Below are 14,146 nucleotides of genomic sequence, written 5' to 3'. Positions count from 1 at the left end.
CTTGAACAATGTACGGAGTATTCCACAAACACACACACACACACACGCGCGCGCGCGCACATACCCCAATGGGCCAAATTGTGCTCTTGATGACCTCTGTATATTATTGATTTCAATGACATTGCACAAATGGAATTGAAAGCCAAATTTGACTAACTGGCCATTTTATAGTGATGCCCTTTTGTTTGTTCATTTTTGTTCTGTTTTCTTTCTAGTTCAATGTCACTCTGAAAAGCAGAGTACTGTATCCTCAATCCTCCACCAATCTACCCAGTGGATTACTAGAGAAAATGCTGTAAGAAATTAAAGCTGTCCTATAAATTATTGCTTTGAATTGGAGAAAGAATCTTGTCTTATTGCAGCATGTTTTAAAGTCTGACAAGACATTGTTAAAACTGTCTTGCTTATAATAAGATTATAAAAAAATGCATACAAAGAAAGCTTTAGAATAACTTTTAATTGCCTTTTCTTTATTGTGCAATTGGAGTTATTCTCGGTTTGTCTCCAGTTGTGATTTTATTGGTATCTATATAATGCTTTTAAAAAGAATGTATCACAAAACATTTTGGTTTAGCAGTGAGTTATATAGATGCTGCATGCCAAATGCAGATTTTATCGAATAGTCAGCAACAGCTTGTGTAATTCTACAAATATTTACTTTAGTGGTTGTTTTCTATTAATACATGGCTTGATTCTCAGGAGATACTAGAACAACTCTCACTGAATAGGCTTTGGATCGGGCCCTGAGAAAAAATGTTGGCTAATGACAAGATGATGAATGTAAATTTAAAAATGATTTGTAGAACCTGGTTGCATCCTTCGTATAGAGGTCATTTATGACAATTACCAATCATTGCTTTGAATGATGACACCAGTATAAAGTATTAATGGCATTTTATTTCATCTCAAAGATGAATATAATTGTTTGCTTGAAAGATCAGTTTTGAAATTCTTTGTAGGTGTATTCTCACAAAATAATATGTTCCTATGGTATTTGCCCAGTGCTAAAGCAGGCACTGTATCCAGTGGACATGGAATCAGACCAGGAGCACAAAAACCTAGATTCACTTTCCTAGATTCACTTTTCCTAGGAGTACAGAAACCTAGATTCAGCTCTGTTATCAACTTGGTATATTACTGTGGGCAAGTCTGTGGCTTGATTTCCCAATCTATAGAATGAGGAACATATACACACTTGTGTATAGTGCTTTGGAGTCTACTGTATTAAGTGTTGTTGGTAATAATAAATACTTAATAGAAGTAGAGGTTGTAATAGCAGTAGTAAGCTACTGTAATTTGGACAGTTTACTAACTGGTACAGATTGAGCAATGGATATTCCAGTATTTTTAAATTAACCTTCAAGAGCACCCATGAAATGGGAATGACATAAGAAAGTTTAAGTATGTGCATCAGTCTTTCACAGGTATGGAAGATGCATTATTCCCAAATGCCATAAGCACAAGTATTCAGGATTGTTGGAACTCAGGAGGTTTTCCCCTCTCCCTAATGTGAATTGATATCCATTTTATTTCTCATTTCAGTTTAGCAGTTTTAGTAGCTCAGTTATGGAGGGATAAGAAGGTCGTTAGCATTGTTTTACTTGTTTATTATACAGCATGATTAACATTATTAGCATGAAACTTTACCAATCAATCTAAAATAATATTCATACCCTAAAGACTCTGCATGCTATGATAAGACAAAACATAATGATAGATGGTTAACAAATCTCACATGAGAGAACAGGACAAAATTCAGCAACAAGACCAAGCTATTGTACTCTGTACTGCACAGTACTGCATGCTTCTTAAGGCTTCCACAGGAATTTTTCAAAGATACATATACACAGTAAGGGACATTAAGGTTTACCAGCAGAAGAAATGTGTTTTAGGGAGACATTTGACAAGGATAGTTTGGTAGCCTTTTCAGAAAGGATGAAGCGTTCCAGGAACAGATACCTTCATGCAAATGGACTCAGTGAGAGGTAGAAGGAGATGAAGGGGGCAGTTAGTCAAATCAATTTAAAGCATATTTAAAATCTATTGTTCACATTTTATAAATAGGGAAGTGAGGCATACAGAATGAAATTCTGATCCCACTGAAGATCCTTTAAAATAGCAATATATATTTCCAGTAGTGACTTGTGGTTTGTGAACCTGGCCACAGAGCCTTTTAAGTGGGAGTTTTGCCACTGACTTCAATGGGGCCAAGATTTCACCCAGAGAGATTAACTAACTTGCCCAAATTCAAGAAGAACGTCTGTAGCAGAGCCAGGAATAGAATGCAGTTTTTTTAAGTCTCACATAAGTGCCTTAACCTTGATATATTTTTTCTCTGTTAAAATTCTTTACAATGTAAAAGGGTGTATATCAGAGGATTCTGGAAAGCTCTATTGGACCCTCCTTCCCTAAAGGTTTGCATTCTTATTCTAACTTTGTAGAACCCCTTTGTAGACCCAAAATTCATCCCTCATGAAAACTTCATCAGCACTGGTATGCCTCTGTGAAACATTTTGGCTTTGACAAAAAAGAGTGGGGTGAGGGTTACTAAATTAACTTGTCACATGTTCCAACCAGCTCTAATCAGCAATTGCTGTGGTTGCCAGACAGGTGCAGTGATTGCAATTGGGAGAGATTCTCACAGGACGATTAAAATGTAACCCTCACTATGAAAAAAAATGAAAATCCCTCTGCTATAAGACTAATGGTTCACGTTGCAATTTAGGGTTGCAAAGAATGTAGCTGATGTAAGAAGATGGATGGGTCACTGTGTAGCTAGGAGGACACAATGAATCACCAGAATACCAGGGATAAACAATATCAACCAATGAGGAAGTCTGTAGGAGCATGATGCCCCCTTTAAAGGTTTTGTTCATCAGTGTTGCTATAATTTTTTCTCTCTACTTGTACAAATGTTGCCATGGGATGTTTACTACCATTGATGACAGGCCCTCTGTGTTATATATTCTCCAAAGATGGCACATCCAGTATCACAGTGTTCCTAACACTATGCTCAGGTATTGATACGGACAATCCTATTTATGGAGTCTCCAACTCCACTTCCTGCAGAAACTGGGTTTCCCTTGGAGGTCTCTTATCTAAGTGCTGACCAGAACCAAGCCTACTTCGTTAATGAAATCTGACAAGACCACAGCCCAAGGTGGTACAGCTGCAGTTGACTGTCCCTTTGCACGGTAAAGAACACATGTAGATAAACCTTAGGCAAAGCTGACAGTTGAGCCACAGAGTGTAAATTTTGTGTCACATGGGGCAATACGTTCCATGCATGTTTTTGTAAATAAAAAAGTTACAGAAGACCATATATGAGAGGCATTAATATAAAAAAAAGACACAACACTGTTTTGAACTGCTTCAAAGGCAAAGTTTTTATGCAGCTTGTCTTAATTATATGATTGCAATTTAATTATATTATAATTATGGTTGCAATTACTGTTTTGTATGTTTCATTAAGGCTGCATACATAAATTGCCTTAAACTCCAGTTGATGAGCTTCACTAACATAAGCAGACATTTACAACAGAGGATCCTAGTTAGCTTTTCATTTTAATGTCTTTTCATGCCAGGTGACTATCTCTCCAAAACAGGTAGCAACTGAGTGCAATAATGTGGTGATTTTCTGTTTCTCATGCACTCACTTGCAATTCTACACCATATATAAATATTTGTTTATATTTCCAAAATGTTGTGTCCATTTGAAAATATAGATATAACTACTGGGATGATTTTCTCCCTGGTGTAATTCCATTGACTAGGGATTAAGTTTATAATTTGTAACTATATTTGTAATTATATATATAATTTGTAATATATCTATAGAGATATCTATCTCTCTATCTATATCTACAAATTATAAACTTAACCCCAGTCAATGAAATTACATTAGAGAGAAAATCATCCCAATAGTTATATCTATATTTTCAAATGGACACAACAAATTGGAACACTTGCTTGAATTGGCCAGTGGAAACAAAGGAAGATTTAATACCAACTAAATGACTGAAAGTGGAAAATTTTTAAGAGATTAATATTGCTAGAATTTTGTAATACTTGCATTCATGTGAACTAATACAAACTATAAATACATTTTCTAACTTGTGTTTTGCTGTTCATTTTATATGTCTTTTAGTTTCACATCTAAAGTAAAAAATACACACTTTTATAAAATAAAGAAAGTATAATCCTCTGGATATGGAGAAATTAGTAGTAAGAGTTTCAGTGTATGCATACGTACAAAGAGCCAAGCACTTGAAGCCAGTGGAGTTATTGCATTGTAACAGAGGGCAGAATTTGATCAATTTTTTTTTAATTTAAAGGTACACAAATATTAAATCTCAGTAAAACAATTTTTATAATCAGATATATTTTTGTTTTGTTTTAGTCTGGCAATATATTTTATCAGATTTATTTTCATTAGCTCTTAAAAGTCTTCTTGGGTAAATATGTCATATATCACTATGTATTTAATACCCAATTGCGTAACCTTTACTCATACTGGCAAACACATACTCCCAATATTCACTATTGCCTGAGAGTATTTGCATGAGGAAGAGCTGCACACACATCAGGAATACGGTTCCTGACAGCTTGTATTCCATCTGTGTGTGGGATGTTCGTGTAGAGAGCCTCCAAGTCCATAGTGGCTAGGATGGTGTTTTCTGGAAGTTCACCAATGCGTTGCAGTTTTCTCAGGATATCAGTGGTGTCACAGAGATAGCTGGGAGTGCTGATGGCATAGGGTCAGAGTAGAGAGTCCACATATCCAGACAGTCCTTCAGTGAGAGTGCCAATGCCCGAGATGATGGGGCATCCACAGGCGAAACAGTTTTTAGGCCTTGGCACTGGCCTCCTGCCCAAGGTGCCTGGCCCCTGTTGAGGTCCATGTGCCTTCCCCCACAGCAGCTGAAGCAGCCAGGCTTGCTGCTCGGCGAGCTGGGCCACATAGGCTCTCCAACAGTAGTCTCTCGTCATTTTCCCCACCATCTCAAAATCCAGGCAATAGTCCCACAGTCCTTGCCCAGACCCCTTGTATCGGGGCGGACTGCTATGCCTGGATTCTCCACCACATGTAACCGGGTGCGACTCACGCCCACGGCGCCTCCTGCTGGTTGTCCTGGGAATTAGCTCAACTTCCAGCTCGGAGCGCCCTCTACAGGCCGGTGATCTGCCTTTAGGTTTCTGGCCCCGTGTCCCTCCCTGGACCCCAGTGCCCCTTTTATGTGGGTTTCTGCCCCCTGGCAGTAACCCCTTTCTCTTTCTTAGGGGTTTCCCCTCCCTGGGACCCCCCTACCCTCTATCCCCACTTTGCCTCAGTGTCTTGGCAACTTCCCAGTCATTGGCTAGCCCCACGCCATGGGGCAGACTGCAGCATTAGCCTCTCATCATCGGCAAAGGGGGTTTGGACCTGCTTCCTTGGCCTACCCCTGGGTTGCACCCTGCAACACCCAGTACCTCTTAGCCTTCCGCTAGGCTGCAGCCTGGGGCTTTCCAGGCAGGAGCTCCCCAACTCTTCTGCCTTTCCCCAGCCCTGCTTCACCCTAGGTACCTTATTTGGTTCCTTACATCCAGGCCCTTCTCTCTCTGAATGCAGAGAGAGACTGTCTGGGCTCCTGGCTTCTCTACCCTTATATAATGGCCTGTTGCTCAGTTTGAGGTGTGGCCCCAGCTGCTGCCACTTCCCCAATCAGCCCAGCCTAAAAGGCTGCTTTCTCCAGCCCAAGCCCTTATCCAGGGCTGTTTTAACCCCTTCCAGGCCGGAATAGAGACCCACTCTGCTACACATGCCATCACCGGTTCATTCACCTGTACATACACCAGTGTAATATATGCCATCATATGCCAGCAATGCCCCTCTGCTATGTACATTGGCCAAACTGGACAGTCGCTACGGAAAAGGATAAATGGACACAAATCAGATATTAGGAATGGCAATATACAAAAACCTGTAGGAGAACACTTCAACCTCCCTTGCCACACTATAGCAGACCTTAAGGTGGCCATCCTGCAGCAAAAAAACTTCAGGACCAGACTTCAAAGAGAAACTGCTGAGCTTCAGTTCATCTGCAAATTTGACACAATCAGCTCAGGATTAAACAAAGACTGTGAATAGCTTGCCAACTACAAAACCAGTTTCTCCTGCCTTGGTTTTCACACCTCAACTGCTAGAACAGGGCCTCATCCTCCCTGATTGAACTAACCTCATTATCTCTAGCTTGCCTGCATATATATACCTGCCCCCGGAAATTTCCACAACATACATCTGACGAAGTGGGTATTCACCCACGAAAGCTCATGCTCCAAAATGTCTGTTAGTCTACAAGGTGCCACAATAAGATGACATTTTCCTTTTCAAACCTCATCTCCAGGTTCTCCAAACTGAGAAACAGAGCGTTTTTGCTGATTCCCTCTTCCTTCAGCTTCAGATCCCAGAGAGCCACTTAGGGCAGCAGCGGAAGTAGAGAGCCCTTGACTCCCTCAGTCTCTGTCCTAGTTCTCACTTTTTGCTTGAAGCTGCTGCTAAAACTTTCACCTTCCTGAGATAGTACAGCCTGCAGGGAGTGGAGGGAGGGAGTGAGGAAGCCAATGTTGCTTTCCATAGACAATGGAGTTTACAGACAGCTGCTGCCTCTTCCACTTCTCAGGCTCTTCCACACTCAATCCAGTGCATTCAACAGTGTAGAGGAGGATGAAAGTTACTAAAATGAAGTGGAAGAGGCATAATTAGAGCCCTAGGGTGACTTAGAAAATTCGGGGTGGAGAATGGGGTTTCTAAAATCCAGAAGGCAATGAAAAAGTTCAGAGGTACAGGAAGCTGAGAGATCCTTGGGAATTTGAGAGGGGAGGGGTGAGGGGGCTCAGAGATTTTGAGTGTGTGTGACAGAGAGAGAGAGAGAGAGAGGCTGTTTAGGCTTCTCTAATTCATACTAAGGCTGGCTGGCTCAGAATCAGGGAGTTATAACCAACTTCATTCTCAGAGGAGAGGAAAGCCCATTGTATAGAACAACCTAGTTGTGGGAGGAGAAGATAATTGCCAAAAAAACTAGGCTTAATATTTTGAAAACCCTTATATGTTTGAATGTGTTTGTAAATGTATAATTATACATGTTACACAAAAATAAAACAACAAGGAAAATTCAGAGTTCACTTTACCAAAATTGACTGAAGAAAGTACTATAAATAGAAGATAATCCTGCAGTAACAGGGGGATGAACAGGCAGACCTAATAGATTGTGTCCATATACTTACTTCTATACACTGTGCTTCTATGCAAAACCTTGGTGAACATTTGGCCAGTTATCAGATGGTCTCATTATACTAGGTGATGTCACCTCAAATTCAGCATTCTAGGTCATTCCTTACACAACGTTGTTCTACTGTAGCACATCTGACATAATTTATATTCTGGTAAATGTTTCGTTCATATCAGTGAAATATTTTCTCAGTAGTATCTGTCACTGGCTAGTACATGTTGGAGTCTTTGGTAGAAGACCATATTTGTTGCAATCCTGTACTCTCTTTTCCCTTACTCAGAGAATATTTCCTCCAGGTTATTGGGGAGATAGCATCGTTTCCTTAAATTTAAAACTGGTCGTCTGTCTGGGTAAAATAAAATATTCAAATCCTTTGTATTGTGCATTCTTCAAATACTGGTAGAGAGAAATTCTAAGAATGAAAGAACTAAGGGCTTGTTTCAACTCTCACTGAAATCTATTGAAAACTTGTCATTAATTTCAAGGGGAACAGGATCAGATGTTTAGGCATTAAAAGCATAGAATTTACCAAAAGTCCTAGTTAATTCCTTTTTAAAGAGACTTTGGACCAGATTTTGATCTCATTTGCACTTACGTATTAATCCAAAGTAACTCCACTGTAAGCAATCGAGTCACACTTTATTTTAAGAAGTGTAGCTGAGATCAAAATATAAAGTTTTGCGGGTGTAATCATGATGCTAATACATGGGTTTTTTTTTGTTTGTTTGGTTTTTTTTGGGGGGAGGGGGAAGGCAATGCTTAATTTGTGCCAGGGCTTAGCCTCTAGGCACTTCTAGGCTTGGCAGTACATAGCCCTGACACCTCTAGGCTTGCCACATCAGTTATGAAAGTTAAAAAAGAAATTGCTTGTGCCCCAGCACCTCTTCCATTACAAATTAAGCACTGGGAGGAGGTGGTTTCAGGGAACACAGATGAACTAGTTCAGATAAAAAGGGAAGCAATCAGATGCTTTAGCCAAAACTCTAATCAAATGTTATCCAATACTTTTTGGAGATTTAAAAAAATTTAGTTAATTTATATGAACACACAGTGGTCAGAAAAGGTTGATAATCTGGTCCTAAGCACGTAATATGTTTTCAGTTTTGCCATGCCTCTGCTTGATTTCAGCTGGTCTCAGAGTTTATCTGGACAACCTGAAACCAAGGAACACTGGAAATATTATGTGAAGTACCCTGTTCTCATGAGATTTCTAACCACTGTGGGCAGGAACATCCAGGCTTTTGGATTCTTCTTTAAACAGAACCTCCAAACCTTCTGAGGTTGTAGCATCACTAAAGAATTACACTTCCTTCATTAATAAAGATCACAACTGAATGTCTTTGATAACCAGTTGTCTTTCCCTTGGTCATAGTTGTATACCTATACGTATCATTTTGCTTGATCCTAGAGAGACAGCCTTGGAAACCATACTAGTAATGGGCATAGCTGAAATACCTCTGCAGTTTGTGCTTTTCAGCCTAGGCAGATTTGTTATCCTGAACAAAAGAACAGAATATTTATAGTAATTTTATATGTTTGCTTTCTTCACTATCCCATGTAACTATTGTCATAGTGTGCTCACATATTTCAATATTGTCCTTGAAGTCTGCGTTGAGCCTTTTCATTGGCTAAGTGAAAATGTGGCAACATTTACCTTTTTGACCACTCTCTAAAAGCCTATGGATTTTACTCTGCAGGTAATTTAAAATATACTCTCTCCATAATGTCATTTCCAGGCAGTGATACCAAGACAATAAATTTCCTTGTACATATTACCTTCAAGAAACATAAATTAATTAATAGCAAAATGTATGTGACAGAATCTGGTGCCCTCATTTATGTTGAGTACTTACTTTGTGAGTAACTACACTGAAATCAGTACTGAAATCCAGTCCTATATTTCCTCATACTTATCTGAATGCAACCTTGTTTAAAGGTAAACATTTTGTACCGCAAACTGCCATGAAAGTTCACTCAGGGATAACCTCTTTCCATTCAGAAACCATGAACTACCTTTGAAAAGAAAAGGGCCAGACCCATTGAAGCCAATGGGGGCTGTAAGTATGTCCAAGAGCATAGTTTAAAAATATTTTAAATACAGTTGGCATTCTAAGCCTCCCACAGGCAGCAGCTTGCCTGAGGTAAAGAAAGATCATTTGTGTTACCAGCAATATGAGAGCCCTGATGGCAAGGAAGCTGGTTTTAAATCTGCTTGCACACTACTTGAACAATCAAAAGTTTCTTTTCTTTAAATTTCTTACTCAATTAGCAGTTAATTATACATGGTTTCCAGGAGACACTTTCAGTTTATATTTATTAATCCCTGGAATAATGCTATGCTATAGTTCTCCCAATGAAAAGTCCCTCTACTTTCAAATTAACTGATACACTCTCTAACCCGTTTATTTTGAGTTCTAATTTCACTGCTCTTCCACAGTGGCTATTTAGAATTGTTATTGTGATTCATATTACATTATGAACATCATATCTGATTAATTCTCAGTGGCAATCTTCCCTCTTTACAAATGGATTTGAATTAAGCCATATGGTTATCTGATAATGAGTACATTTTCTAGGTCAAGTATGTGTTGTATTTTGGGGCGGATATTTTTGAATTGTAATATGTTACAATTCAGCTGCTGTTTCATGTTGTAATATGTTACAATTCAGCTGCTGTTTCATTATGATAAAAGATACTGATTTTTCCCCCTTATAGTCTGTATTGTGGTAGACACAGATACAATATCAATTGCAGCTTCATCTGGATTGCAGCTCTCTGAACTCAACTATACACATACTGTATTGTTTTCAGAAATCTCTAGCAAATTACAATAACTTTGAATTTCTTTAGCTTCCCTTGGCATCTGGTTCTGTGTAAATGTTGGATGAGGGTGAGATTGAATTTCTAGTGGGTTCTGACCAGAGATAAGTGAAATTCAGAATTTCTAACCCTTGGGTTAGTGGGTTTCCGGTATAGGGTGGTGTTTATGTGACCATTGCTTATTAGCACAGTAGTGTCTAGGAAATGGACCGCTAGTGTGGATTGGTCTAGGCTGAGGTTGATGGTGGGATAGAAATTGTTAAAATCATGGTGGAATTCCTCAGGGGCCTCTTTTCCATGGGTCCAGATGATGAAGATGTCATCAATGTAGTGCAAGTAGACTAGGGGCATTAGGGGATGAGAGCTAAGGAAGCATTGTTCTAAGTCAGCCATAAAGATGTTGGCATACTGTGGGGCCATGCAGGTACCCATAGCAGTGCCGCTGACTTGAAGGTATATATTGTCCCCAAATGTGAAATAGTTGTGGGTGAGGACAAAGTCACAAAGTTCAGCCATCAAGTTAGCCATGATATTATCGGGGACACTATTCCTGATGGTTGTAGTCCATCTTTGTGTTACTTTCTTTGTTGGGCCTGTCCTGTAGTAGTTGGCTTCTGGGTATAGCATTCTTAAAACTACAATACCCACCTGCTGAAGTGAAAAAACAGATTGACAGGGCCAGAAGAGTACCCAGAAGCCACTTACTACAGGACAGGCGCAACAGAGAAAGTAACAGAACACCACTAGCCGTCACCTTCAGCCCCCAACTAAAACCTCTCCAGTGCATCATCAAAGATCTACAATCTATCCTGAAAGATGATCCCTCACTCTCACAGATCTTGGGAGACAGGCTAGTCCTCACTTACACAGAGCCTCCCAACCTGAAGCAAATACTCACCAGCAACCGCACACCGTACAACATAAACACTAACCCAGGAAACTTTCCTTGCAACAAAGCCCGATGCCAGCTCTGTCCACATATCTATTCAAGTGACACCATCATAGGACCTAATCACATCAGCCACACTATCAGGGGCTCGTTCACCTGCACATCTACCAATGTGATATATGCCATCATGTGCCAGCAATGCCCCTCTGACACATACATTGGCCAAATCGGACAGTCTCTACGCAAAAAGAATAAATGGACACAAATCTGACATCAGGAATTATAACATTCAAAAACTAGTGGGAGAACACTTCAGCCTCTCTAAACACTCAGTGACAGACTTGAAGGTGGCAATTTTGCAACCAAAAACTTCAAAAACAGACTCCAAAGAGAGACTGCTGAACTTGAATTAATATGCTAATTAGATACAATTAACTTAAGTTTAAACAGAAACTGTGAATGGTTGGGTCATTACACTAATTGAATCTATTTCCCCATGTTATGTTCTCCTCACACCTTCTATGGGTCATCTCGATTATCACTTCAAAGTTTTGGTTTTTTTTCCCTCCTCCTGCTGATGATAGCTCATTTCAATTGATTGGCCTCTTATAGTTGGCATGGCTATGTCTACCTTTTCAAGTTCTTTGTATGTATAAATATCTTCTGTCTGTGTGTTCCATCCTATGCATCCGAAGAAGTTAGCTGTAGCCCATGAAAGCTTATGCTGAAATAAATTTGTTAGTCTCTGTCGTGCCACAAGTACTCCTATTCTTTTTGCAGATACAGACTAACACGGCTGCTACTCTGAAACCAGTCATATGAGTCTATTCCAAAAAACAAGGGCAGCATAAACATGGAAATGAGATGGTATGGTGCATTGGTTATTAAAATTATTTCAATAAAATGTCTATGGAATATAGATAAATAAGGAAATAACATTATTTCAATCACATATTAAAAGTAGTACTTACACCCTTTAATATGCTCCATTGTGAAGCATCTTTAGGAATTTAGGAACTTATCCATATAGGATTGCCAAAAATCAATTTTCAGCCGGTATGTCCCTGAGGCCCCTAGGTGTAGGGAAAGCCAGGGAGGCTCCATACACTGCCCCCACCCTGAGCACCACCCCAGAATCTGCACCCCCAGTTGGAGCCCTCAATCCCCCTCATGCCCCAACCCCCTGCCCAGCCCCAAGATCCCTCCCATACCCTAACCCCCTGCTCCAGCTCAAAACCCACCCTGTATTCTGAACCCGTCATTTCTGGCCCCACCCCAGAGCCCACACCTTCAGAGCTCTCACACCAACCCCCTGTCCCAGCCCGGTGAAAATGAGCAAGTGAGCAAGGATGGGGGAAAGCGAGTGACTGAGGGAGGGGAGAAGGAGTCAGTGGGGGAGGGACATTGGGAAGGGGCGGGGCAAGGGTGTTAAGTTTTCTGCACTCAGAATGTTGGCAACCCTAGATCCATAGCTCACTGAAGTCAATGAAAACATTCCCAATTACTTCAATAATCTTTAGATCTGGCCCTTATATACTTGGCCCAGCCAGGTACATGGCAAATTGTAAGCATCTCAGTAGTTTGATTATCAGTCCATAATCAGTACAAACAAATTGAGGGGCTAAAATCTCACTGTTAGTTGGACTGCCAACATGTTTCAAGTTAAATATATGCCTAAGGGCTTTTGGAGATTGGAACCTACTACTGCCCACAGACAGATAACATTTTCTAGTGGACAAGAAATCACACCTGAAAGCCAGGAACTTCAGTTTTCAGTCTGGCTTTTCAAATGATTCATTCTGTTACATGATAGTCTTTCCACAGATTTCAATAGCAGTTGGATCTCAATGACTAGCTCTATATTTCAATTTCCACCTGGTAAATGGAGCCAATACACATTTGTCTACCATACAGGCGTCACGTGAGGATTAATTCATTAATATGCTTTAAGAATATTATCCTCTAAATAGAATTATTAGCAATGCACCTAGAGATCACAACAAATAAATAAATAGAACAGTTCTGGGCATTTATGGCTTTAGCAGTAGCCTCCGTGTAAGTCTATATTTCTGCCTAATGATGATGGCCAAGGAGTAAGTTAGGCCAGGTACCCAGTTGTACCATGTCTATTTCTAGATTGGATTTAGGGAAGAGGTTCTCAAACTGTGGTCCACAGACTCCACTACTGGCCCTCAAGCTCCATTCAGGTGATCCGCAGATAGTTCCCACTAAGGACCATGCCTTGGTGGCCGCACATGAGAGAATGAAGGGCAGGCATGACTCCATTAATGAGGTGCCTGAACACTGGAGAAGACGGACATGTACTGTGAGGTGGAGGCCTTGGGGGGGAATAGGGTGTAGGTGGGAGGGGGCAGTGGGTTGAGAAAAGGGGGTGGGAGGGAATTTGAGATGTGTAGGACTGTGGAGGCCAGAAAAAGAGGCGAATTTCCCCGCTCCAGGACTGCGGCTGCTGGGGAGAGACGGCCCTCCTCCCCAGCACCAGTCCTGTGGCTGCTGTGGCGGGGGAGAGATGCCCCTCCTTCCCAACCCCAGCTCAGGGGCTGACACAGCAGGGGAGAGAGGGCACATCCATCCCATTAAAATATTAGTTTTGTGCTTTTATTTGTAGAACAACAAATGTTAATTACTCATTTTTTTTAATATAGCGCTTTTATCCAAAGTGCTTTACAATCACAGAATCATAGAATATCAGGATTGAAAGGGATCTCAGAAGGTCATCTAGTCCAACCCCCTGATCAAAGCAGGACCAATCCACAAATCATCCCAACCAGAGCTTTATCAAACCTGACTGTAAAAACCTTTAAGGAAGGAGATTCCACCACCTCCCTAGGTAACCCATTCCAGTGCTTCACCACCCTCCTAGTGAAAAAGTTTTTCTTAATATCCAACCTAAACCTCCCCCACTGCAACTTGAGACCATTACTCCTTGTTCTGTCACCTGGTATCACTGAGAACAGTCTAGATCCATCCTCTTTGGAATCCCCTTTCAGGTGGTTGAAAGCAGCTATCAAATCCTGCCTCATTCTTCTCTTCTGCAGACTAAACAATCCCAGTTCCCTCAGCCTCTCCTCATAAGTCTTAAGTGCTCCAGCCCCCTAATCATTATTGTTGCCTTCCCCTGGACTCTTTCCAATTTTTCCACATCCT

This window comes from Gopherus flavomarginatus, chromosome 1, assembly GCF_025201925.1.
Source record: "Gopherus flavomarginatus isolate rGopFla2 chromosome 1, rGopFla2.mat.asm, whole genome shotgun sequence".
Lineage (NCBI taxonomy): Eukaryota > Metazoa > Chordata > Testudines > Testudinidae > Gopherus > Gopherus flavomarginatus.
Note: the sequence above shows the minus strand (reverse complement) of the source record.